Genomic DNA, 23,700 nt, shown 5'->3' on the forward strand with positions numbered 1-23,700 from the left:
ATATTTCATCAACATGCTCCATTTGGGTTGTGTCATTTTTAACTGTCATACTTACTTTAACTAATGCCAGCCCAGATTTCCCATAGCTCCTGTGTCCTTATTGACTTCTCTATTATTCTACTTTATGTCCAAACACATCTCTGTAGGCTGTGATAATTAGATCATCCATTTTCCATCAGAACATGTAAGTTCTGTTTCCAATATGTACATAACAGGTCGAGTTCACAGTATACAAAGTAGTATAATTAGGTAAAGAGGACCTTATGAAGTTGAAACACTGTCATGTTGCTCTTCCACCCACGCATGAGGCATCTTAGCTCAGACAAGAACTAGGGGAGAAAGAGGGAGATACTTATGAAAGAAAGACGAAAGCAGAAGCCAGAACCGGAGCAGCATAAGTCTTTCTTAGAGAAGGGCTTAATTAGACATTGGCAGAACAGCGTATATTTGCCCTTCTTACATGTCTTCGAGACTCAGAGTGACAGAGAAAGAGAGACATGCAGAATTTTAGTAGAAATAGAGAGTCTTTCTTCTGATCCATCAGGCTTCTCAAGCTGCAGACAAAAGGTACCTGTATGATGCAATTTTGAGTTTACCTTGGCACCCGTCGCCACAGGGCAGTGAGATCGGTGCCCTTTAGAAAATGACTTTGAGTAAGAAAAGGTGTGACTATGAATGAAATCCGGTAGAGGATTCAAAAGGAATGGAAAATGAGAAAATAAAAATAAACCCAAAGAGACACACACACACACTAATCAATCCACAGAAAATGAATCTATATTGTAAATAATCTTTAAGCAAAAAAGCCAAAAACTTCACTGGTTCCACCTTGTCGAATGTGTTTTTTTACATTTATATGATACTTGAGCATATTTGATACTTAAGTGGAGTCTCTTTTGATTTAGACTGACAAAAGACATTTCAAGACATCAACTAGGGTTCCTTCATAAAATTGACAAAATTGAGAAAATGATCAAAAGATTAACTGATGATGGAAATAATCATTAGGTCTAATATATATTCAAAGTTTAGAACCAGAGCAATTTGTAGAGCCTACAAACATGTTCCACCACTTTTTCAAGCAGTATTTAAACTTTGAAAATCATATTTGACTGCTACAAATTGCTTTTTTCAATAAATAACAGAAGGGAGACTTAAGAGGGAGACCTTCAGCCAGAAGCTGATAAACCTCAGACTGACTATAGCCTTAAAAACACAACTAAGAATAAGATCATAGCTTTAAAGAAAAGGTTACTGGCCACCATGCCAATGTCCCAAACAAGTAATCTATCTTTCACAAATCCCTCCTTGGTACAAACACAGATAAACATCTACAGTTTGTCTATACACTTGTTTTTTTTACTAGTTTTGATTCACACAGCATTTCCCTTGACAACCAATGTGGCGTATAAATAAAGTTTCGCTTGCATGCTGTACGTGTTTCTTCAAAAGGAGTCAGAGCACATCGTCAGCCACAGTGAAGCTCTTACGTGTGGATTAGAGCCTTTGCGCTCACATAATAAAAAAGTCTAGTTTGTACTGTCTGTCAAAATGTAGTCCCACTTTCTGTATCCTCTCTGGGATGTTTTATGTTGTGAGGCCTTATAGAGGGTACGACACAAGTAACAGTATATGTAGACAACAAAACAATTACATTAAATGTGCAATTAATCCATCTTTCTGTTGGCTTATGGAAAGTCTTTAGCTGATGGTAGCTAAACTGTTATTATTTTAACTAAACTGCTTAAGTACAGATGTATTCTTCTTCTGGAGATGTGCTAGTTATTAAACAGCTTCAGATGCATTACCACAACCCTCTGGACTGTAGGGCCAAGCCTGATTAGCATTTGGCCTGAGACAACTAAGACCGATACACATGTGCCAGTGTAATTGTACTTTAGGTGTTTGAAATATAATGTGGATTTGATGTGATGTTGATTAACAGAAAATTTGATTTTGAAAATCAGTCATTTTTAAAACAAAAAATCCAAAACATTTGACTTAAGCTTGTCCAGTGTGAGAACCATCATTTGCAGAGTTGTTGTCATTCAGACTTGGCCTCATATGACCATAACGACTGTCGTGACAACAGCCAGGTGTACTAACAAACCAAGCTGTATCCATCACCTTGATAACGACCCCACAGAGGTTAAATAGCTGGGACTCTCTGCCACTCAGGCAGAAATGAAGACTGAAGATGAAGATGAGAGGCAAAACAACTACGTACATTTACACATCCATGTACATTTTCCCTTGATTTTAACCCATCTTAGATAACTATGGTCTGGATGACTGAGAATCTTTAGACATAAAAAAAAAAAATCATTAGTAGCAGCACCACTACTGACACCTAGACACCTGACGCAAACATACGCAGTCATATAAATTAGGATGGTTTAAAAAGGGTTAAACAGAAGTCATCTGATCTTTTCTGCACCATTACTCATGCAGTGGCCTCTCACAGAGCCATGTGAAATGAGGGTGTTGGGAAAAAAAGGTGGCAGTATGAAGAAGCAGAGGGGAGGCAGAAGAGATGTTCAGCACATTGCTTTAGAGCACTGGTGTCAGGCGGTGAGAGGCATCTGGTGTGGATCAGTTAACCCGGCTGGAGGCTGAGAGAAAAGACAGAAGGACAGAGGAGGAGAGGGATGTATGGAGGGAGAGGTGTCGATAGCAGAGGAGAAGAGCCGCAGGGTCTCTGTGATAAACATGCTGCTTTGGGCATTGCACTGGGTAAAAACAGAATGATTCCTACAGCTTCGCACCGAGGTAACTGATGTGAAAGATCACAGAAAACAACAAAGAAAAAGAAAAGTAGGCATAAAAATTAACAGTAGGTGTCCAAAACAGTACTCTCCTTGTTTAGGTCCTTCTGATGTTAAATCCTATCAATATGTCCATCTCCAATTAGTATTGCAATGTGGGCCCGACAAGCTCCCAACACAATCATATTAAATGAGTTCAAAACACACCAGAAACCAAACTTTGCTTCATTTATAGTAGAAACAAATCTCGCCCACCTAGACTAGAATATAAATAATTCATCAGGTTATTCGAGATATCCGAGACGGCGGTTACTCCTCTGTGTTTTGGGGCCATCTCAGACATGTAGAAATCTGACAATCGCCGGTGGCTTTATGAAAAACACTGTAGATAAAACCTTTCAACAGCCTTTACATTTATAATTGAGCCCTTAAATCTTGGGCCAGCCTTCTCTGTTAGAGAGGAAATGGCACATTTTATTTCAATAAAACAAGAGGAGTAGGACGGTTGAGATATGGAGGAACTGCTGCATACAGCCCTCTTTTAAAGATAAGCAATTAGAGCACTTAAGACTTTGAATTGACTTTCTCTCCATTTGTTTTTAAATGCCTTCATATTCAACAAAAGCAAGTCAGCAATTTGAATATTCACAAAAAAATAAAATAGACAAAATACACAAACAGGAAGTGCTCAAGGAAGTGATAATACTTGGATTAAAGACAAATAAGACATAGTAGATCTGAAGTGGATTCTAAATATTCTTATTTCCTTATTAGTGACTCACCTGTTATTTTCTCAATAAATCCTGTATGAAATAAAATACATTTTATTCAGGATATTGTGACTGATATTTCTTCACTATTTTCTAGATCCCAGGTGGACTTCATAAATGTCTTTGTTTGTATGACCAATAGATCAAAACACAGCAATATTCAATTTACTATAATGTAAGGGGTGGTGGTGGAGCATGCCTTTGGTGTGAGAAATCCAGGTTCGAATCCACTGTGAGACACTCACAGCAAGACACTTAACACCTAGATGATCCAGAGGCGTGCCACCTCTGACATATATAGCAATTGTAAGACACTTTGGATAAAGGAGTGACCTAATGAATAAATGTAATGAATAAATGTAATGAATAAATGTAAGACCAGCAAAAGCAGCAAATTCTCACATCAGAACAGCTGCTTTTTTGACATGGACATTAAAAGGGTCTAATTTGTGTTGGTCAAACAGATCTCTGTATAGTAAATTTAGAGGCGGGTGGAAACGGCGCAGTGGTTAAGATGCATGCTTATGGTGCACTGCAACACATCCCCCAATGTGTCCTTGAGCAAGACACTTAACCCCTAGCAGCTCCAGAGGCATGTGACCTCTGACATACAGTATATTGCAGTTGTAAGTCGCTTTGGATATAAACATCAGCTAAACGAGTAAACATAAATGAATACTTTTTGTAAGCACTGTGGAGGTTACAGAAAACGTATTTATGCTTCACCACATTTGTAAGATTTACTTGAGTGAGATGTAAACCCTTCAATTCTTTTCAGGTACATACAACACTGCCAGTTTCTCTAGTCTGCAGGCCACGTCCTGATTATAAACCAATTTATCAAAGTTGCAGGGATAATAAACGAAAAATGGATGTGAGAATATTAATGAAAAACATTCCTGGTAGACAACTTATTTGGTTTTCCTTGGGCAGCTATGTCCCAAAGGCTGAAGGATGAAGAGAAAAACTCATCTAATGGCTAATTTTATTATCTTCCCTATACACTGTTGCTGTGCATAACAACCCAGCCCTGATTGCTTTGTACATACAGAAAACAAGGACTTCTGTTTCATATTAGAATCTTTTCAGATTTCTTGATGTTTAGCCATTGGATTTATCATGAGTCTACAGACGGAGCAGAGCAGAGTGCCTTCTGGCATTGTGAATAATTTAGATCTCACGTGTTTGTAGGCTTTGCAAGATGGGGTGAAGTGGCACTAAATCCCTGACCACAGCAGCGTACAGAGGAGTGACAGGGAGCAAGAGAGCACAGTTAAAAATGATGGGAACTGAAACATTTTAAAAGGGATAAAAAAAAAAAAAAAAAAGAATGAACACATAATGGAGAAGAACTCATTATAAAGCTTTCTAAGAGAAAAATACAATTTGGACAAATATGACTTTTCTTTTTTTTTTTTTTTTAGAAACTTCAAGTTTTTAGCAATTTTTTAAAAAGAGATTTGGAAAAATTACGCAATCACAGAATATAATGAATATAATTCTAAATCAGTCGTTTCTAAACTATACCTAGGAATTGCAATAGGTACGGGAGATACCACATCCAATATCAAGAAGAGATGGGAGAAATTATTAAATGATAAAATATCCAATCAGCAATGGAGAGAACATGTGTGAAACGTTTTTTTCCTCTACCTCTGTCTCTATGCATTCTGTTCGAAGAACCGTCACACATATCTAACATCTGTAAACCATAACTGTTGGAGAAAATGAGGGGATGACGAGGCTAATCACCACCACATTTTTGGAGCTGCTCAAAGATACTATTATTTTGGGGTTGTATTTGGGAAATCATGGGAGATGGATTCTTGGGAGACTGATTGCTTTTACATACGTATGAAATTTTATTTGTGTGACACATGTACAGCTGAAAGAGGAAATTACATATCTCCTGAAAATAATGACTGTAGTGGTAAAAAACAAAACAAAAATAAAACATTCTCTTATAAATGTTTACAGATGGATCCACCTACAATAGAAATTGGCTTGAAAGAGATCCGTGAGATGGGAAGACCAACTTTGCTCCTGACACTGAGAAATGACATAAATCACAAGATGGTCAAACTGGAGAAGATATTTGTGGGAAGAGATGTGGCTGGTGATTGTTGCCCCTCGTCATCCCTACTGTCGAAAAGTAATTTGTTTTGTTTTTGCTGTATACTCTGTATACAAACATGTTACAACTTTAAGTAGCACTGTATAACCCCCCGTTCTTTAATTCTGAATATGATGTTTGATATATGAATGTCACAATGCTACCTGGCAACAATGTTTTGATGTACTGTGCTGTTGCTTCTGTTTTCTGTCAAAAAGATCCAATAAAATCTGAGTGACAAAAGAAAAAAGGATGAACCCATATTTAATTTCGCTATTTGGTGATTATTGTAAATGGAGGAAGAGGCTCGAGATCCCCACTTTTACCTGGAACACAAAAAACCTGGTATGATTAAGTTAATAGAGCAGTATTATTACCTACCTAATAACACATCTGATCTATTGTATATCTGAAACAATCTAACAAAAATTCAATAATAATTGTAGCCCTTTGGGTTTTTGTTGGACAAAACAAGCAATTTTCTGACATTTTATAGCACAAACAATGAATTTGGAAATAATCTTCAGATCAATTGATAATGAAAATAATCATTACATGCAGCCCTACTGTATATGGCACTTTTGTAAATACTCAAAAATGTTCAATGTACCTATGCAAGAATATATTGTTCATGACAGACACACAGGCAATGTGTAGTCTTTATCCTTCCCAGAGCAGCGGCAGAAACAAGTTGACTGTTGTGTTCTGACTGAAGCAGAGGAATCCCACTTGAATAAGGAGAGGCGGGCCCCCTTTGCAGCTTGTTATGCATTTCAATCACTTTTCTCTTCGAGAGTTAAAACACATATACTGTGTACAGTACTGCAGAAGCATGCAGCTGGTCCTTCCAGGCTGAATGAGTCGTTAACCCTTCTCCTCCCCTACATGCCTGCAGACACCCGGTTTGTGAGCTAATGAGTTCACTTTTAAACTTCAGTCTGTCATTCTGTGTCTCCCATCCATCAGCATCACTCTAGATCTTCTGTGTCACTGTGTGGCCTCAACGTCACAAAGACTTGACATCCAGCGGTAGATCTCCCCCAGCAGCAACACACAGCGATCAGGGGCACTGCTCACACACACCTCTCTGGGACAATGACACAGCCATATATCTAAATGGACTGTCATCTCTGACAGCTTAAGTAGCCCATTACATTATTTACCTTCCAACAGCTCTTTGCCTGCTAGTAGAGGGTCAATGACATCACATTACATTTTTTATGCCCAAATCCATTACTTTCCCCCCCAAAATGAGAAAAAAGGCTACAAAAAATACTGATGGATGTAATATTGGAAACTATTTTGCAAAAATGTCTGGGGTTTTGGTTCTCCACAAAGGAAATGCCAGTCAGACTGAAAATCATTCATCATAAAGAGGCCAGAGGAAAAAGACAGGGTGTGGACTGTACATAGAAGACCATGGTTTCAGAATCTCTAACACAAACACTGATCAAGTCAGCGAGGACTGCTTTACTTCACAGCTCTCACCAGTAAAAGTGCACATAGTAACAAGTACATAAAAACACCACAAGGTTATTTTTTTTTCCATAATCATTTGAAGATTAAGGTGGAAAAAAACCCATTATGACTGATGCTTATGAAATACCCACCAGAAATAGTACTGATACATGCATTTTAGGGGGATTCAGACTGAAATTAAAACCACAAGGGGGCTGCATGGGTGGGAGCGTGCTATTTAAAGTTCCAGTGAGGAAATTAAATATGATGCAAGAAGTACAGTTTAAGTAACCGGTTAATGCATTTATTAGATGCCAAACCAATGCACAGCGAATTGTAATACTCAGAAAGTATTACAACACTGGAAAGTATGAAACTCTGATGATCAGGAGGTAAACCATAGAATTACAGCATTACAAAGCAATCCACCAGGAATGTGTGCTTTGGAGTATTTGATTGGCCAACACTAAACGTTTTTGCAGGGTGACCCTGTCATTTTGCTGGAGCCTATTGGGTTGGCACCCTCACTGCACTGACAGACTGGCTCCTTTCAAACGAATGAAAGGGTCTGTGGTTGAGGCTATGGCAGCTCAAGACTAAATGGCTGGATATACTAAAATAGATGTGAATGGAAATGTGGAGAGCAGACGCACATGTAGTTCTGCTTATGCTACATTGGGTGTTTCCAAAGGCGAGCGTGTTCACACATGTGTAGTCTGCACATTAGGGTTGGACGATGTCTGCAAAATTTCTATCGGACATGTCTACAATGAAACACGCGGGAGGCAGCAGTCATCTTGCATGTGTTCTCGTGCAGACTTCACTCGGTAAAAAAAAAAAAAAGGTAGACTATTAACTTACGTCACAAGTCGCGGTGGATATTTTATGCACGTACCAGGTAAAGCAGCAGGGACACACAGAATGAAGAAGTTAGTTTCAGTTGTTTGATAGGCTACGTCATTAATAAGTGTGCGGCTCACCTGCTGCCGTGATAATGGATCGCGGGAGGAAATATATACGGAAAAAAGATGAGTTCTCAGTCTTTTAGGTGACTTTATAATGGCATTGTCTATCGGCCCAACCCTACTGCACATACAGTAATTTAGTAAGTTGTATTAGGTTGTGCAGACCTTTGCGACCAGGAGCCATTAAGAAAATATACTATAATATTTAAAATTAATGATGGAACCTAACTTGGTACCTGACCACACAGATTTCTCCTCAGAATGTGAAATGTGAAAGTGTTGCTTGTACTCTCACTCTGCAAACATGAAAACAACAAACAATTATATATAACATCTAACTTTATCTTGAGATCAAAGCAACTTTAGGAAGCTGACATTTAAGCATCATGTAGGAAATATATTAGATGTGAAATAAATGCATTCAATATGTTTGTCTCACCTCTAAGATAGGCACAATGCTGGGATGGAATAATGTATCCCCATAAACCTACATGTCACGTCATGATGTTGCAGGTGGTGGAGACAAATCGCCTCTCCCTACCTAAACATGTATTCTTATTTTCCCTTGCTTAATGACATTAGCCTTTCTACTGAAGAATCAATAGCTTTTTATTCAACACCTCACTCTTAGCTCCCACTAAAAGGTTAATGCACAAGAGATTGGATTGCTGAGAGTCCAATTCTTTCATTTGCTAAAACTACGGCTGTGAACTGGCCTTTCTGATGAAATTGAATTAATTGATTTTCATGCACAGAAAAACATGAGTGAGGAGATTTCTTTAATACGAGCATTGGAAGTGCTTTGATGAATCCATGCACATGACCTTAGGTTTGGTCATTACTCAATATTTTTTTCCCCCCGCAAACAGACAACCTTGTTACAACGGTACTTGAAACTACTTCAGCAAAAGGCCAAGCGTTCTCCTTCAGATAAACAACAAATTTACATGTGCTACTGCACAGGCAAAGACAGTGGACACAGTCTATGTGGTCAACTGTAGAAATGGAAAAAGTTTATTGACTGGTGCAGGCCCAAATTTCCCAAAGGCAGTTATGGTTCTTTAAGAAGGGCTGTTTTGGGAAAATGTTTGTACTCTTATTGACCCAAAGTAGACTGCAACAGGTGTAGCAAGTTAGTTAAAGAGTGCTGCAGGCACAGTACTGTGTGCAGTGAGTGAAAGCACACCTCATTACCAAAGTTGACAGGACCTTTGCTATCCACAGCTGTGGAACGCCTCATTCTGTTACGACCCCAGGGTTGTTCGAACATTTTCTGTGTTTCTGCATGTGCTTTAATCTCCTCTGTACGTGTGTGTGTGATGGGCTGCAGGTGAGCTTAGCCAATTGACGAAGTGAATGATTGACTGAAGGTTGTTCCAGGGAGCTGATAGCTTCCAGCCTCCAAGCTTGCGGGTTTAAAAAGGTGGGGTATGCGATTCTGGAGAAATGTAGTGGCGGTATGGAGCTGATGTTCTATAAATTGGGTCACTGTTTTGGCGCATATGCACATGATGAGGTACACACTCCTGCCAATGGTTTCACACTATTCTACTGACCAACAGGTGGTGGTATTATGCCAAGATATGGTGCAATGCACCAACAGAGGCAGGGCAAGAAGAAGACCTCTAGCAAGAAAACATCGACGTAAACCATGCTGAACTTTAAACACTTTAAAAACCTGCTTTCAATATGAAGAAGGAAATGCATTCAACACATTTTAAGACCTCAAGGATACACTATGCGTTTTGGTGAGTAACACTGATTGTAAACATAACTTTTCTTTTTTCACAAGAAAAATCAATAGGGCACCTTTAAATACAACAACCTTTTAAAAAATTACATTTGTAAAAAGAAATTCGATTTTCCTGCTTTTATTTCTATTTTAACATTAACAAGTGTGTCTGCTGTATCTACATTTCCCACTTCAAGTCACACTTAACTTTGTTTTGAACTGCTTCACAGAGGATTATTAGTATTACATTAACATAACGTGGGATAATGATACTGAGCTTTGTGGGTGCTACTAAACTGACATTTACATTCATTGTAAGAAGGGAATTCCTGCTCCACTAAAAAACTTGCAACATTTCAAAATCTTGTTCTCTTCACCACCTGCAGCTCAAACACAGCAGGACTGGAGGGGAAACAACCATCTCTGGCTGTGTTGTAAACTGATAAACAAAATAAGGAAAATTCTTGCAGTGTGCTGCTGCCCCAAGGCACCACTTATTATGGATTGTTAAAAGTCAGGCACACTGGATACAGTGGATGCACATAAACAGAAAACTAAAGATATACAGCAAAGATGGTGGCCAAGTGCATCGTCTACAACTTTAGACTGTACAAAAACATCCGTGTTTGATAAAGAAAGCATGGTAAAATGTTGAACTAGACAGTGCTGCAATGGTACTGGGTCCAAGAAGGAGAAGCACAACAATGAATTTGTTTTACAAGCATTAGTAAAAGAGTCACAACAAACTGGACATTTCCTACCAAGTGGGCATGATTTCCAATGAATTTAATTTCTCTGGAGCTGAAACTAAATAGAAAATATCGAGTGAGTCACACTGAGTGTGAGTGTTAGTGAGTGGTCTGTGATGAACAGTGTCTGTTTTGTGGACAGAATATCAATTTAACCTGTAAACGTTTGCAGGAGGTGAGGGCCTCTTAAATATGTATCTGGCTGCTTGTTGTTGGTCTTGCTGTGCTGGTTTAAAGATCATTAGTATTTAATCTTTCAGCATGGTGGCATTAAGTCTGAAATGACTTGGATTCCTCATGAGCCACATCAAACATGAAGTCATTACACAGCTGCATTTTATTTAAAAAATTGATTAAGAAAAGTGTATACATGGCTATGGATGCTTGCAAGCATGCATTATGGATTATCAAGTGTAATGAGAAAAACCCATTAGGGTCTTTTAACAAGACTAAATCAACATGGCTGCTAATGAGTCGGCGTTCCATCAGAGAGCTGGAAGACCTGTTCAAGACCAGAGACAATGATAAGAAAAGGGGTAAATAAACATGATTTCTCTCAGAAAAAGCCCTTTTTTTTAATCATTACCAGGTCTTTAAATCAGCTTTTTACACATGGATGACAAAGACCTCGTACAGGAAAAGTACCGCAGTGACAGCTGGGCGGCAGGATGAAAGCAGAGATCATTACACATAACTGTGCCTTCTTCAATCCGACTCTAACATTCAACCATTTGTAGAATTCAGAATTATTTGCACTGTAAGAAAACTCTCCCTATAGAGCCTGTCCTTTCACTGCTCTCTCAGCCTCCCAACAAACAGGAAGCATTGAATTGTTCCACTATAACAAAAAAAAAAGTAAGTAATGTTTCCAAATTAAGGTTGCCTACATGTATACACGGCCTCGCAGTTACCAGTTTAATACAGTGTCTATGAACACACCAGATTTCCTTCATAACCTTAAGACAGTAACCTGTGTGCATGTTAACATACTGACTAACAGCAGACATGTGGGCCACAGCAGGAAGAGGAAATGTTAATTCATGTTATGCCTTTGACATACATATGATGTGGAAGAGACTGAGTAGAAATTCAAGTGCAAACTGGTGGTCCTGGAGTTGGAGAGCCAAGCTGGATGAAGACAAACATTTCTAAGGTTTCGTGTGACATCTCAACACAGCAGCATTTACAAATATATAAAGAATCTACAAAGCACCATTAAGTTATACAATAAGTCATTTCAACTTCCTGCATTATTTAACCTTACAGGAAGAAAGTTCTCCGAGTCAGGAAGTCTGATAAATAACTTGCAGAGTGACCGAGAAAGGGAGTGTTTGGTCTCTCTTGCCACGTTGAAGACACTAACAGAAAATCAAGATGGACTGTCAACCTGAAGGACAGACTGTATTCATGCACTGCTAATGCTTTTACCTTAAGGGTTACTGACAGGCTTTTATCTGTACACACAAACACAAATATGACTATTCACTGTTACTACGGTTGCTATAAAGTTTTTTTTGTTGCCTCGTCTAACAAAAACCTGCATGACTTGACAGTGTGATTGGGCAGAACACTAATGATATTGTGACTCCAGGATACAAGACTTTCAGAGCTGTGTAATGGGAAATCTGACAAGTGAGAACTACTTGCTGAGAACTTTGACACTGTTGTTTTGACACATGAACCCGAAGGGAGGGCGTGTTCTTAACAAATCTGAAAGTGAAGTGTTCTGTCAATTACTACAACTACTTGTTATTTTACCTGAACTGAAAATGTAAAACTGTCATTTATACATGGTGCGAATGTGCAACTTTCACCATTAAAACATTTGGACAAACAGTAGTCATTTGTTTGACAATCATCCATGATGCATTATCCAATTAAAGTTTGACATGGTCAGTAAATTAAAAGAACTTTATCAAGACATGAACTCGGCCGTGTGAAGAAAAGATTAATTGTTGTTTAAGGCAATGTTAATGTGGAGTATTAATCAGTCCAATTACAATCGCCAAGAAAGCAGAGAACATTGAACGACACTTCTCCGTCTTAAGGGCTCTCTGCTTTCGATTACTTAGAAAACAATTAATTAGTCAGTACTTCTTTAATTAGAAAGTCCTTCTTTAATTTGACACATTACCAGGCAAACCACCACTAACTCAAATTACCGTTTAATTATGGAAAACTCACACACACACACACACACACACACACATACGCAGGCACACACAAAGAGGGAAACACTGAGAGAAATGTGATGGGTCAGTGTGTGTATGAGAAAGCTGAAGACGTGTAGCAGTTTTGAATGGCAGGTGGTGTTGGCACAGTAACAAACAGACAGTCAGGCACACAATCTCAGCGGAGCAGATTCCTGCCGCAGCTGCCTGACCTCCAAACAGGCCAGACAACCAGAGCCTCAGGACATGGCAAGCTAATCGAAAACAACATAGACCGAACTAAGCTACACCCCCCACCCCCATTCTGCCATCAAATGATAGGATTATGCAATTCCCATCACAGGTATTTGATGTTGATAGAGAAAGCGGAGGAATCTCAAGGTAAAAAATGTAGCTGCAGTATCAAAGCTTTTCTGAATGAAGGCAGGTATTCTCTGTTGAGCGTCACGGGCACTAGCATTTAGAATTTGACATGGCTGAGAGCAAAGCAGTGAGGACTTGAAACCACAGAGTAATCCTGCAGCAGTGGTGCAATACTTGTGGGGTAAGTTGTTGTCCATACCTGGAGGCAGACTGGCTCTCTTCCTCTTCTTGGTATTATCAGCAGTGTTTTCCAGAGGAGGACACTCGGTTACCAGTGGCCCACTGGAACTGCTGAAGTGGAGAGGGTCGTTGTTACTTGCTGGATCAAAGGGCAGAGCGTTGAGTCCTGAAAGACACAAACACAGAAAGTCTCATTGTAGTAAATGGAGGTAATGGCTCCTGCTCAAAGTGGAAAACACAGCAAAACATGAAAAATAGAAAGCAACATGGATGTTTAGGGCTGAACAATTAATTGAAATTCTATCAAAATTGCAATATGGCCTCCTGCAATTTTCAAATTGCATGAGGTGCAATATTTGTTAAAGGCCTAATGTGTGTCAAAGTACAATTTCAAATTAAATATCTTTCTGCAGAGATGTCCTAACCGAAATTTAAGCATGGACAACCTTTAAGTGCTCTGAAATGATGATATGCTATGATCAAAAGCTCCAGAATAGCTGCTACATAAATGGGCCTTTTGTTAAAGAGGTGGTATTATGCTTTTTGGCTTTTCCCTTCTCCTTTATTGAGTTATGTATCTTTTTTGTGCATGTAACAGGTTTGCAAAGTGAAAAAGCCCAAAGTCCAGCCCAAAGGGAGTTCCCATCTCCCACACAAAACTCTGCTCTGAACCGCTTGAAAACAGCTCGTTTGTAGTCCAGCCCTTCACTTCTTTTACTTGTGACGTCACAATGAAAACGTGTCATAAAGCTTGCCAAGCGGGTAGTGGAATTAGAGTCGAGTCTATCGATTTGCGCTATGGTAGCATTTTTCGGCAAGGCAGCATAGATTGTCAGAACACTGGCAACAGTTCAACGTTTAGTCCTAAAAGACGACGCAACTCCGACTCTGTTTGGGCCTGGAAATTCAAAATAACAACCTGTAAGTATGCTTTATTGGTTGTGAATTATATTCAAAATAAACAGAAATGTAACTTCATAGACTGTTCAAGTGCAGAGTTGTTGTAAATGTTGGCTAACACAGCTAAACTTACAACTATAATGCTAATGTTACACCTGATGTGAAAGCTACTGAGCAAACGTTCAAATTGTTTGGCCAATTTTTTATGTAAAATTGAGTTGAAATACGGTGATTTTTGTAGTGGTTTATGGTAAGATGTGGAACAATGATGTTTTGTGGTTGTGGACACACTATCTTGTTTCTTACGACCCGCCCTTCTCTGCTTCTGATTGGCTAGTAGTCCTTACCTGGGAACTGCGCAATGTGCAACTCCTAACAAAGATTTTGTACAAGTACGATGCATCACTCTGTAGCTCAAGAGTGGAGCGTACAACACATAGGGTGAAAAGAGGAGCTGGAGGACAAATATGGTGTATTTTGAAAATTAAACCATGTAAACCAGTTCTGGTACAACCCCTAAATAAGATTTTGAACCTGAAAATTAGCATAATACCACCTCTTTAAGTAGGGCTGCAGCGGTATACCGAAACCTCGACATGAAACCTTGATATTTTGTGGGACACTGTTCCGTGAGAATCTCATTCCCTCATTGTGAGGTTGTTCCCTCAAATAAAACAAATCTGTAAGGAATTATATGTGAATACAAAGTAAAGCTGAAGCAATTAGTCGATTGATTACTCAATCGGTAGAAAATGAAGGGAAAAAATAATAATAATTATATTTTATTGTTTTTTAAAGCAAAACTTTTAGAGAATTTGATGGTTGCAGCTTCTTAAATGTGAGAATTTGCTGCTTTTCATTGTCTTACATGATAGTTGACTCAATATATTTGGATTGTGGACTGTTGGTCAGCCAAAATTTTGGAGACATCACCTTGGGCTTTGGGAAAACTCAGAGGGCATTTTTCACCATTTTCTGATGTTTTAAAGCCAAAACTTCTAATTAATTAATTAATATAGAATATAATCTGCAGATGAATCCATAGAGAAAAATACAGCCTCAATACAAAGTTTCAATCAAACCTCACCAACAGTCCAATCCAACAGTCTGGCTTTGAACGCACATTTTTTGACCAAGAACTTACGTGAAGATTTTGCTCAGGGTTTTATTTTCTGTACCAGTGTATTTTTGTCCTGATCCCAGACACAGAAGAAACACAATGATGCACTAGTCGACTGACTTCTGAATCAATATTTTGTGCATGCGCTGACACACCGACACATGTAGCATTTCCTTCCCGTCCAATCAAGGTCAATTTTAACAAGGACTAAAACTACCAATAAAAATAAGTACATATAGAAAATATGCTGCAAATACCACTAAGGATGTTTATCTGAAAGAATGGGGTCAACTGTAAACAATCCAGTGCTCCACACAAAATAGCACTTCCACAAAAACAGCATCTCAGCCTAATTTCAACACTGATGTCAAAGTAATCTTACACAGTAAGACAAATTAAAGCTCAGACATCCTGTATAATGAGCAAATTTATGAGACAGTTCAGTGAAGACAAAATTTCCCCTCACTGTTATCTTACAATAACAGAACCAACAGTCAAACCATGAATACAAGACAATAAGAACACTTACACCCATAAGAAATGAAAGCAAAAATAATGTTGAGATTGCTCCCAAGTCCTAATAAATGATAAAACAACTTAACTTGTGTTTTCTGCTTAATGTATCAGCTATTCTCCACTCTTTAAGAGTCGTGTATTTGTTTAGAATTCAGAGCAGAGTCCTGGGGAGATCTACATTCATGAAAAATTCATGACACTTCTTTGTGCACAGATTTGTTTTTCTCTCTCCATTGCACGACAGATCAGAAGCCCCACATTAATGTGGCTATATCAGGGGTCCACAGGACCCTTATCAGTTAGTATGAAACCCAGACGTTGCTCTAAAATTCAACATCATTATTAAGAATTTTAAAAGTTTTTTTTTGTTGTTAAATCAACTTTACAGAATGTAGACTCTTGTTTAGACACTACAATTTAGGAAGAATGCTTTCATTAAGTGTCTAATGACATTGGAGATTCCTGTGTCAACTGTGTTTTTGCTTTTCTTTAATTGGTCAATAGCAAAGATTTATCCGTAGCTTAACAGAGGTAGTCAATGCATGCATACATACAAAGAAAGAAAAAAAGAGAAAAAAAGCCTGGTGTTCAGAGTAGGAAAGCATAAATTCTTCTTTTCAATATCTTCTTTTCATAAGTCAAATCTGTCACAGAAAAATTTTTTTTCTAAAAAAGGGGCTGTAATGCAAATGCTGATGTTGGTACATTGTCGCATTTTCGGTCTATCAGACACACACACTCTTTCATTCTGCCCTTATGTAAGCAACGATATTTTCCGTATTTCTTCAGTAATTATGGTTTTCTGCACGCAAAGACAAACTGGATAAACAAACACAGGTTGAAAAATACGGTCTTAAAATACATTAAACCTGTGTGTGGGAGATTTGTTAGATTTAGGCAGAGAGGGCTGTGTATTCGAGAGTCAGTCTAAATGGATCTTCTGTCTGAGTTCACACACAGACCTGCACGCATCTCTTAAGTTGATTGCTACTCAGCATCCATCTGTCACACTTCTTTGAAGATGACCGTCAATAGTCTAGAGAGTGAAGTAAATCCATTACTCTGCCGATGTTAACGCTGTCACCCATAAACGGCTACAGTTTACATTTAAAGAGAAAGCCCCTCAAGTCAGTGGCATGAGAGTTCCCATGGTTTCTTGCGGCATGAAAGGCCACAAGAAACAATGGAAAGAGTGAAACAGCTCTGAACAGCTGACAGGGAAATACCACTCAGCTTCAGCGGTTACGGTGTTATTCCAGCTCAAGATCAAGGCAAGAAGTTACTGTTGCTCATAGTGGCGGGTTTGTCTAAAAATTTTCCAACAATGTCTCCTAAATAGACTCTTAAGACAACAGGAGCTCTAAATGTAGTACGAAACAAGAAGGAAGAAATTAGTTGCACTGAAATGTGTGATTTAAGACTGATGTAGAGCATCAGTCTTATATCACACATTTCAGCACTGATACTCACTGGTACTCTGGGTTTGAGCTTAGAAAGAGTTGTCAGTGTTCTGAACCAGTAATCAGACAGGTATGGCCCACAGCAGAGTGAGTGAGTGAGTGAGTGAGTGAGTGAGTGAGTGAGTGAGTGAGTGTGTGTGCGCGTCTGTAAACCTATATATTAATGTCTTCGCTGGGTCAACACCCCTATCTGCTGTGCCGGTTGTTTGTCTGTAGGTTGATGGATGGCATGTTTAAGTTTCAACATCTGGCTAGAGAGATGAGTGATGTCAGTGCTCCCAGGGGAGGAGGAAAATAAATACAAGGAGAGTGGGTGGAGACAGGTGGAGGATTTGGGCAGAATGCTGCAGAGTAAATTAAAGTAATAAAAAAAATGCTTAACTAAGACACAAAACTTTATGCACTGTGGCATCGGGGTGGAATACAAGAAATACCGCAAATGAAAGTGACCTGATCTTACATCAAGGATGCATTAACAACATGCCCCATTAATGGTACAGAGCGCCAGGAAAAGACAGGAACACCATTTAATTGCCTTATATGTGAAACAAACTACTTCATCTACACCGTCGAGGATGAGGGCTCAATAATAACATATTTAATCAATAACCAAATCTACAAGTTAGGCCTAGGGGGTTAAAATGGGCAACAGTAGTTAGGAAATAAGAATTATCTGATGCTGACAACAACTTTAACAACCCTAATTAATATTTGTATGTCTTAGGAAGCTGAAATGGTTAGCTGATTAATTGCTTAGTTGATCAAAATTTGAATAGTTTGATTAACTCTTTAAGTAAGTTTAAGCAAAAATGCCAAGCCAGTTTACTGGTTTCAGATTCTTAAATGTAAATATTTATTGTGTTCGTTGTCTTCTACAATGTTCAGTGGATACCTTTGGCTTTTGGGCTGAGTGTTTTCACTATTTTTTGATATTTTATAGACCAAATTATTGATTATTGACATGAAATATATTGCTAGCTGCAGCCCTACAATCTTATGTTGACGGTACCGTGTGGTTTAAAAAGATTCTTTTCCAGTCGAAGTGACAAAAATACAAAAAACAAACAATCTACCACATATAAAATCTGGGTGAGATACACTAATTACAGGGTACACAGGTAATCAGGTTTGCTGCAACACAGAATCATAAAATATGAGAACCATTACATAATGAGTTCATACTTTCTGTTTTAAATAATAACTTCAAGGCATCCTAGCATCTATGGGGATCAAACCTGTGATCCTTCTGTAGAGATCACAGCTTTAACTACCGCTGCGCTCTGCTGCAATGATTCTCTCTGTAACAGTTTGTGTAATTCTCCTATAGTCCTTAATGAACTCTTATCAGCCAATAAAGCCAATGGTGCAGTATGAATAATGCAGAGCTTAAGGAAATGTGCATCAGCAACACTGCAGGTAAGTATTCAAGTGGGGGACAGCCTATGCAGTGGACTATTATTTTACAATAACACCAAGAAACATATAGATATTCATCTGAACAAGGTAAAAGAGCCAGATGGCGGCACAGCATTAACATACCCCCAGCCTCAGAAGTAAATTTGCTTCTCTGACTATTCCACTTCTTTACTAAGCCATGACTGTCAACAAACTGCCTTTCAGCACCACTGATTTGTATCCTCAGACAGGTTAAGTGGCTGACACATATCAGGACAAAATCCTAACCCCCCAAAAAAGAGGGTGTGTCACGGTTTTCATGCTAAACCTCACACAAAAGTAGTACTGTATAAAAAGGACTGAAAAGGAATATTCTCCAAGATATGCGTGTTCCCCTCCTCTTTAAAAATCAATGTGAAACAAGCCGTTTTGTGCCAATCAGCAACCAAAGGGAGATGTTAGACATTTAATAGGCAATGTCTATGGTCGTGTGGTCAAATGATACAAGACACACAGGAAAGAGCCTTCACAAATAAATCTTCAGCTTAATGAGAGCATGAGCTCACAGTTGGATCCACCTGACTGTATTAATGCTGTAAAAAGAAAAAAAAACATGTATTCATGATTCACTCAGAAGAACTGGGAGCAAGAATTCCCAGAGCCATTGTCCCATTACAAGCATCTCTTGCCAAGGGTTCCTAGTTTTTATTATTTTTCGACTGAAGTACAGCTTCTTTCTATCTGAACTTCAGACCAACAACAGACATCACTGATTGGTACAGAGAATTGACCAATAGTTAAGTGTAGACAGAGAAGCCACTGGGACAATGACAATGAATTTCATGTGAATGGTGAAACACTGTGCAGCCAGAAGCAGGCTTCTCTGTGAGGTTATTATAAACTAAAACATTGTGAGGTTCTTGTAGAAACAATCTTTATATCATGTCCAGGTCTGTCGGTCCAAATTGCCAGTACACACGGTGCAGACCAACTAATGGACAGGGCCAAGTCCAAAGTGACTTCTTCAAATTGCTTTTTTTGTCTAACCAACAGTCCAAAACCAAATGATATTCAATTTACAGTTATTGTAAAACAGAGGAAAACTAAAAAAATCCTCATATTTGAGAGGCTGGTGGATATTACTGATTAATTGTTTTCAATCACTTAATCAATCATTTATCAAACTTTGTTGTTGATTCATTTTGTGTCGATCAACAGCGTTTTAGCTCCAATTACTAGTCCAGTTAGAGCCCATGCTGCTAAGAAGTCACAATAGGAAAGCAGACCATGTGGACGACATGGGGTTGGCTTGGGAAGGCCATTGTTATAACATTCAAAATCACGATGCATTGCGATTACTGCAAAGCTTGCTGCTATGGGTCACAGCAAAGTGACAAGTCACAGGCTATGACACTGCGTCCTGAAGGGCGGTAGCCAGCAAGTCTTTAAACAGGATCCCAAATTAGCTTTTGGTAACCTGAAAGGTTACTGATAATAACAAAGTCACAAGACCTCTATTATGTCTCTGTAAAAAGTTTCTACACAGGTCAGTCACCATGACAAAATGAGATATTGCTCTATTCATAGCCTGGAGTGTCCATCAAAACAAAAGAACATGTTCTGGCCCGGGACTGTGGGCACGAGCTCTGAGCTTCTCTAAAAAAAGGTAGCGGACTGTCAAGTTATGAGTGCCCTTAGCAGATGTATAAACAAGGTGTCTGACTGATGTGACTTAGCAATGGATGCCAAAGCATGCCAAGCAGCTGCGGTATTCTCATGAGGCTATTAGCCAAGCTTTTCACTTCCTGTGTATTTATAGCAAAGACAAAGAGCAGTTAAAACAGGCAGTTAGTACACGTGGTGGATCCACAGAATCAGTTTATGTACTGCTGCACTGTCCTGCAGATTTTGCTCATTTTAACAAAAGAAAATGAATGTGAGAGCTTCTTTGTTTTTGACTCTTGCATTTGCTGGAGAAAAGGCCAAACCTGACTTAATAAGCTGTGCTCAGCAGTGGTTCACACTTCAAATTACAGATGTAACCATGTGTTAGAGCATTGGTTCTCAACCTGGGGGACCTGGGGTGACACCCAAGGGCCCCTACAAGGGGCTTGTAGAGAAAAAAAATACAACAACATATTTTAAATAAAACAACATTTTAGACTGTGGAATGGATTACATTGCACTGCTTGTACCAGTGATGTAATTTGAAGAATAGATTTTATTGACTGTGTTTATGAGAGTCAAAGTGTACATGCACATGAGTTCTGATTGGACACACACAAAAAATTGTTATTGTTCTGTCTGTGGGCAATGGTCTTCCTGTGTGAGTGTGGTAGTTTTCATGTTTTATTCCATTAATCCCTGAACAGTTTATGAGTGATCAATGTGTTTGCATGTGGGGGGAGGTCACAACTACCAACATGATTATTCTCAGGGGTCGTGATTGGAAAAGGTTGTGAACCACTATGTTAGATACTAACTACATATAGCCCCTTTAAAGTTTGTTATAATTACTCAAAAGAATTTAACCTGACTTCTTCCCACAGTCCAAATACATGCAGGTTAATTGATCACTCTAAATTGCTATTAGGTGTGAGTGTAAATGGTTGTTTGTCTATGTGTTGGCCCTGTGATGGACTGCCAACCTGTGCAGGCTGTACCCTGCCTCTTGCCCAATCCCAGCTGGGACTGACTTTAGCCCCCTGAGACCCTGTACACAGGATAAGTGGTTGACGATGAGTGATGAGTGAGTGTACAGTGTGTTAATGCATCCTAATCAATAGAGAAATGAGAATATCCAGAATTTTTAGCATTTTGCATCCTTAAGTAAATGTCAAAGGCACCAATCATGGTTATTATCATGATGAGTACCAAGAAAGAATTATGTTCTTACAGTTCGGTTGGGAGTTTGCTAAAGGTTAATCTATTCCCTGATGTTGTGATGACATTTTGAAATGATACTAGCATTGGAACATCTCATTGCACATTTACAAATTCCCCCCTGCTCTGCATGTCATATAAACTCTACCAATACATTGGCATATGGAGCTGGAACACATTGTGACACATACAAAGGGCAAAACACAAAATGCAAGGGGTTATTAATGTCAAAGGGGGGTAATTAATTATTTGTTTTCTGCTCCTAAGAAAATTAAAGTTTGCCTGTGATGATTCTCTGTCATCCAGGTCATAGTTATCGGAGAAAGGTTAAAATCAAGGGTAACTGGACTTGGTCTTAGATACTTAAAGACGTTTCGCCTCTCATCCAAGGGGCTTCTTCAGTTCAAGAAGCCTCTTGGATGAGAGGTGAAACGTCTTCCAGTATCTTCAGCCTGGTCCGGTTGCCCTTGATTTGAACCTTCTTCAGATAACATTAACGTTTGTAAATAATTTCAGTCTTCACGTCAGCTGTGCTTCAAACACAAGCTAAGATTAACATGCACACTGAAGATTACTAGCTAACCATAATCATGTCATGACTATTCATAACATCAGTGACGAGAAAAATAAAATTCTTCCTCAGACCCCCACTGTCATTCCTCTAAGCCTCGGGGAATTCACTGAAGGTTAATTTATTTAAATCTCCCATCCACTCATCTCTATTCCATTAAACTCACTAAAAATCTCTGGTTTGCAGTCTAATCCGCTTTCTACTGTCAAAGGCCTGTGCCCTTCTGCAATGTAGTGTGTGTGTGTGTGTGTGTGTGTGTTAACAAGACAACACAGCAGTTAAGATAAGGTCATGAAAGCTTACACATGCATGCGCATTGTGCAATGTCCTCTGAGAGCAATGTTCAACATTGGACTAATAAGTCTACGAGGTGCTCATGGTAGGAGGCAATAAAGTCAAAATGTAGGTGCCTCCCAGGAGAACTGTTCTTTTTGTACTGTCCTCAAGGCCCCATACTGTCTAAGCTCTTACCATCTGGCCTCTCCTATGAAAGACAGGATCCTTTAATGCATGCAGTGTATGGGCAGATCAAGATATCAACAATTAGGCTGCAGTACAAAGGATATCTTGGCTATGTGGGTGATCACTGTATCATTATTACAGCATGGCATGCGTTATGACTGGCACAGACCCTCTTATGCTAATGACTTAAGGAACCCTCACCATTCCCTTAAATAGCTGGGCTATTTGCAGTCTGTTAGAAAAACAGACAGCCTATCTCAATGTTTTTTTGTGTTCCAGAGGAATGGCTAATGGCTATAATGGCATGCTGAGAGCTATATGTGTGTACGGACATGACCGGCTGTGAATGGATCATCTCTAAATCACACTTTGTTTGACAACTGACTTTAACTGTATTCCCATTCTATGCACGTCAGGGGATTCGCTTTAAAACTTTAGTTTTTGAGACTTCAACATAGTTGCTTAAAAATGCTGCAGTGAAAAGTAGTGTCTCTCTTTTAGGTTTGGGCAATATAATATATATAATTTTTATAATATTTTGTGCAACAGTGTAGACATCTGTCTCTGCTATATATTCGGGGAAGGCTACATAATGTAGCAAATCTACAAAATATGGAGGAGAAGACTGAAATTGTAAATACAGAGCAGGAGTTGGTTTTGTTTGAATAGATGTTCAAAATAAAAATAAAATAAAAATGTGATGAAGCAATGTACAGTTATTTTAAAGCATTTCTTGCAAACTGAATTTACAGAACAAGTACTGTATCGCGATATATACCATTAATATGATATAAAGTTACATATATCGTGATAGAAGATTTTGGCCGTTATCGCCCACCCCTACTCTGTTCGAGGTTGCACATGCACTCTTTGGCTGACCAAGTGCTCATTTACAATAAGCAGCTGAACTGATACTTAGCGAAGCTCTCGATCATGTGACAGACACTATTTAAAGCAAAAATGGGTTCTCCTGAAGAGAAAGGTGCAAGTCATTCCCTCCAAATTACAACAGGATTAGGTCGCAGTGGGGACTGACTGTTCTTTTAGGGTTTCAAATATATCACTATCTTTTGGCACCGTCTGCTTGTCCATAAACCTCCACTTGATGTTATGCCACATCTTGTTCT

At 38.9% G+C, this 23,700-nt stretch overlaps 1 protein-coding gene across 2 annotated transcripts in view; it reads right to left on the bottom strand.

Annotated features, from left to right (window-relative positions):
* Positions 1–13,433, bottom strand: part of enox2 (ecto-NOX disulfide-thiol exchanger 2) — a 184,126-nt gene extending 170,693 nt beyond the window's left edge. Inside the window, exon 1 of one of the 2 annotated variants that reach the window (XM_046030201.1) lies at positions 13,286–13,433. The gene's annotated coding sequence lies outside the window, so the exon portion shown is untranslated. The remainder of the gene's footprint in view (positions 1–13,285) is intronic. The other variant, XM_046030200.1, reaches the window with a different exon arrangement.
* Positions 13,434–23,700: the final 10,267 nt, after the last annotated feature.

Source organism: Micropterus dolomieu, linkage group LG19 (assembly GCF_021292245.1).
Source record: "Micropterus dolomieu isolate WLL.071019.BEF.003 ecotype Adirondacks linkage group LG19, ASM2129224v1, whole genome shotgun sequence".
Taxonomy (NCBI): domain Eukaryota; kingdom Metazoa; phylum Chordata; class Actinopteri; order Centrarchiformes; family Centrarchidae; genus Micropterus; species Micropterus dolomieu.